Here is a 5103-nt window from a genome sequence, read left to right on the forward strand (position 1 = left end):
TGTCTCTCACTGCTGGCCGCTTGATCCCTGCTGGCACCGCACAGCCGGCCCTGGCTGCATGGTCCCCGCCAGCACCACACAGGCGGCTCCGGCCTCGGGAGGGCTCCGGCTGTGCAGTCCCGGCCTATGGAGGGTCCCAGCCTATGGAGGGTCCTGGCCTCAGGAGGGCTCCGGCTGTGCAGTCCCGGCCTGTGGAGGGTCCCGGCCTCAGGAGGGCTCCGGCTGTGCAGTCCTGGCCTATGGAGGGTCCTGGCCTCAGGAGGGCTCCGGCTGTGCAGTCCTGGCCTATGGAGGGTCCTGGCCTCAGGAGGGCTCTGACTGTGCAGTCCTGGCCTATGGAGGGTCCTGGCCTCAGGAGGGCTCTGGCTGTGCAGTCCCGGCCTATGGAGGGTCCTGGCCTCAGGAGGGCCTCAACCATGCAGTCTCATCCTTGGGAGGGTCCCAGCCTCAGGAGGGCTCCAGCTGTGCAGTCCCGGCCTATGGAGGGTCCTGGCCTCAGGAGGGTCCCGGCCTCAGGAGGCCTCTGGCTGTGCAGTCCTGGCCTGTGGAGGGTCCTGGCCTCAGGAGGGCTCTGGCTGTACAGTCCCGGCCAATGGAGGGTCCCGGCCTCAGGAGGCCTCTGGCTGTGCAGTCCTGGCCTGTGGAGGGTCCCGGCCTCAGGAGGGCTCCGGCTGTGCAGTCCTGGCCTATGGAGGGTCCTGGCCTCAGGAGGGTCCTGGCCTCAGGAGGGTCCTGGCCTCAGGAGGGCTCCGGCTGTGCAGTCCCAGCCTATGGAGGGTCCCGGCCTCAGGAGGGCTCCGGCTGTGCAGTCCTGGCCTATGGAGGGTCCTGGCCTCAGGAGGGCCTCAACCATGCAGTCTCATCCTCGGGAGGGTCCCGGCCTCAGGAGGGCCCCGGCCACGCAGCCCCCACCAGGATGGGCCCCAGCAGCTGCCTCGCCACCCCTCGGGAGAAGAAAGAGAGCTTCCCGCTCTCCTATTTCCTTCTTAAATATGTCATCACTGAGGTGTTACCAACTTGTCTAATTGGGCTGCTAACCTGCCTGTGGTCAGAGCCTTCAGTGACTGGCTCTGTGCTGGCCATAGACGTTCTGAGCACTAAAGCTAGGCTGTGTGAAACCAACACACTGTCCTTACAGGGTTCGCAGAGATGTGGTTCTGCCTTGTCTCCATTAAAAACAGTCTGATTCTTCCCCTGGCTGTAACATGTGTCCTGCCAGCTGCTCTCACACACAGTGCTTTGGAGATGTTTTCCTTTTCCTTGCCAGTGCATTCATGAGCACCAGTGTTTCCCAGTCCCTCGTTGCTGTGGTTGCAGTCAGTCACACAGGGACGTTTGCTTGGACCTGGCCTGGCCGTTTGTCACCCCCCTTTGTCAAACCCCAAATGAAATGGTCCCAATTTGCAGCCACATCCATAAGAAAGGTGCCTTTGGTTTGCGTAGAAGCACTAAGAAGAGTAGAATATGTTGTCCTTTAGCCTGAGAAATGACAGATGTATGTTGAAAATACATTATTTTTTTGGTTTTTTTCTACACAAAGGTATCATCACTTTTTTTAGTTTTATAAGGTGAAATTAAAGATTGCTCCCAGTTCATTTTGCTCTGCAATGAACAGGTACAGAGATGTGTTTATACTGAGACATTGGCTTCATAAGTCATATCACTTATGTATCTTCATTTTAAAGTTAGAAAAGACTTTTGTTTTTCTTGAGAAAACTCAAAAAAATGGGTAACGTTAGAGTTGTGTGTCCCAGCTGTTTGTAATTGTCAGGCAATAATGTGTGTGGTATGTCTGATAATGCTTTATCAGTGTGTTCAGCCAAAATCTGTTAATTCACTGATTTCCTTTACAGGGAGATGTGAACTCTTTATGTACAATTTTACTTCCTCTTTTGTACCCATAGGCTGCATATAAATGCACAGCTTTGGGTTCGGAGTTAAAATGTGAGCCCAAGCCCTGCAGAAAGCCCTGGACATCCTATTTACTTCCCCAGGGAACCACAGCCCTGGAAATGAAGGATTAAAGGACGGGATTAAAGCCAGTCTCCAAACTGCAGCTCCAGTGCTGACAGGGGTGGAACTTCCCTGTCAGCAAAGAAAAACACCCCAAATTCAAGTGTTTGGTTTCTCTAGCCCCAGCCCTGCTGCTGGCTGGGAGCTCTGAGCTTTTTTCTTTACTTGGAGCAATTTGGGACCCAGAATTCTGCCTGTTGGCACTTTCCCGTGCAGGTGTGTACAAGTTCAGTGCATTTTTTCCAAATCCCTCATTTCTTTGATCTCTTTTTGCCAGTGGTGTTTCAGCCAAGTGTCACTTGCCCGTCAATCCAGCACACTCTTGTCACATGGATTTAGGGAATTACAATGTGACCTGTGAGCAGCCTTGGTGTCTGCCTTGAATTTATTCTTTACCTCGGAGTTAATAGTCTGTAAAATAGTTCTGTGCAGTCTGGGTGATACCACCCTGTTCCAGATCTTTCCATATTTCCTCACATTTCAGATGTGAAAAGTTTGGATTAGAAGCTCGGTTTGGTGCTGTTGTTTGTCTTGGAGGAGCCCAGTGGATGGTGGCACTGGTTTCTGTGCAGCTTGTTAAATTTGGCTCGTTAAATTAATTCCATGTTTGGGTGGGATCTTTTTGGCCTGGTGACATCGTGTGTCAACTGGGGTAAAGTTCCACCCCAAAACATCACTGTCCTCATAGTGTATTGTATCAGAAGTGTTTCAAAGTGTCATTAGATGTCTTCAATTGCCAGAATAGGAAAAAAAACAGGCAAAATTAAACCAGGGAATGCCCTGGAAACAGGAAAGCTTTATTCCTGGGATTTGAAGCCCCTTTGTTCTGCTGTTATCAGTGACACACCAAATCCCATCTGTCCAACACACACCCAGCCTGTGCTCCCAGAGATAAACTGGATTTGGGGGGATTTGGGGTAAATCCACCCAGTTTGGGTCACCATTCCCAGGTGAGATGGTTGGAGCTGCCTTGCAGGGTTGTTGTGAGTAGCTGATGTACCCAAAGCTTGGAAAACGCATTCACTTCGTGGTGTTGTTACAAGGTTGTATTTTTCTATGGAGACTTTAACGTGTCTGGTTTCGTTTACATTCCCAAGAAAAGTCCTTGTGTAAGAGTCTCTCTGTATAGCAAGTGAGCTTTATTGCACAGCCAACATCCAGAGCCCTGGCAGCAGAAGCAGAAGGTGTCAGGCCTGAAGGTGACACATTCGTGATGCTCCTCCTGCTGTTGGAGCTTGTGCAGTTTATTTTACACACATTTTGCCTTTCTTTCACCACTTGGCTGTACTTGTAAAGGTGAGGATTTTCCTTTCGCAGCAGGAAATACTTCCAAAATAAAGATAGATTGGGTTGTTAAACGCTTGGGTTTCTGTGGCGTGGGTATTTTGCTGTACTGGAAATGGGAATGGTTTTCAAAATTCTGGGTTGATTTTGGGGTGCACCAGAGTTTCAGGTAGTTATGCTCAGACAGAGCATAGGGGGCCCTGGCTCTTGGCATGGCCAGGGCTCTCAGGCTGCAGTATTTACGTATTTTTAACTGGATTTGGGGGAATTTGGCAGTGTTGCAACACTGGGGATTCGACCTCTCGCGGTTGTGTTGTGTTGTGTTTTGCAGCCGGATTCATTCAGCCCAACTCAGGGCTAGCAGTGACCCCATGGCAGCTGCGTGCTCCTGGCATGGCACATTGTCCATCTGCAGGGATGAATCACCTCCAGCCACTGAAAAATTAACCCCAGTGAAAAAAAGCAATTCATTTTTGTACTTGGAGCTGTCCCCAAGGTGAACTTGCTGGGTGGGTGCTGGCTCTGGGGTGAGGGGCAGTGAGATGGGGCAGGTTTGAATGAAGGCGGGACATGAAATGTGCTCTGCAGGGATGGAGGCCGCTGTCTGCTCCTGGGATGTCCTGTGGGACTGCCAGGTCCCTGGACAGACTGTGTTGAATAAGAGAAGGAGGTGGTCACCCCCAGCCTCGTGGGTTGGTGAAGGGTGTAGCAAAATAAAAGGGATTTGTGCTCCCTGAGCCCCTCAGTGGAGAGGAAAATAACCCCAGATAAATTTAATCTGAGCTTGGGGACAGTTCCCAGCATTTCATACTCGTTTGTTTCTGATGGTGTGCAAGGGCAGTGTGCCATGAGGTTTTGGGTTTTTTTAAGTTGTAAAATTAATTCATTCCCTTATAATGCTTCTTTTAAGAGATGTCCAGAAAGTCCCTGATTTAACATGCTGGATTTCTCTTTGATAAGGGTTTCCCAGAGCTCTCACTGTTCCTTTCTCCTTTGCTTGGCATGTCCCCCTGGAAGGGTCTGGCTCCATTCCCAGCCCTTCTCCTCCTCCTGGCAGATACAAAGTCTGGTCCTGAGTCCCCATCTCAGAAATCCTGTGGAGCATCTGCTTTGGGGATTTAATTAATGATATTTTGAGACGTTCTGTGTTCTCCTGCTGCTGCTCAGTGAAGCCCTGAGGAGTTGGGGTCCCACCTCAGCAGCAGGGCCAGGAGCAGGATGGGAAACCCCAAGGAATGCTTGGAGCAGGTGTCATTTTTATGTGAAAAAGCATTTTCTGCAGATAATGTGCAGTCAGGGCAGGGCTTCCCACAGCTGGGTCCCACACTGAGGCACAGGTTTTGGTCAGAAAAGTGCTATTTTTTGGTAAGTGCATCTCGGGCTTTTTGCAGTCATGAGGAGCCTTCCCCATTGCTCCGCTGCTGCCCAGTGCGAAGGGATGCCAGAAAGTGCTTCTGCTGCTCTCCTAAATGAGCTCATGCCTTGAAAATGAGTAAATCAGCAGCTGCAGCAGAGCCCCGGCCTTTTGTTGAGCAACAAGCAGACGGCCCTTGTGGTTTGAGGCAGCTCTGCAAATCAGATGCGCAATCCTCAAGCTGGGGAAGTTCCGGAACAGTCAAATTCATTTACCTCATTGAATTATCCTGTGGCCATGCACCCTTCCAGCTCATTTGGACTCCCTGGCTTGTCTGATTTCCTCACCTCCCTGTTTTGAATGCAGATCCACTGGAAAGATGTTTTGTTTTTAAAAGCCCAACATGCTCCATCCTGCTTCCAGCTGTGCGGCAGCTGCTGGAAAAGCAATTA

Source organism: Aphelocoma coerulescens, chromosome 18, assembly GCF_041296385.1.
Source record: "Aphelocoma coerulescens isolate FSJ_1873_10779 chromosome 18, UR_Acoe_1.0, whole genome shotgun sequence".
NCBI lineage: Eukaryota > Metazoa > Chordata > Aves > Passeriformes > Corvidae > Aphelocoma > Aphelocoma coerulescens.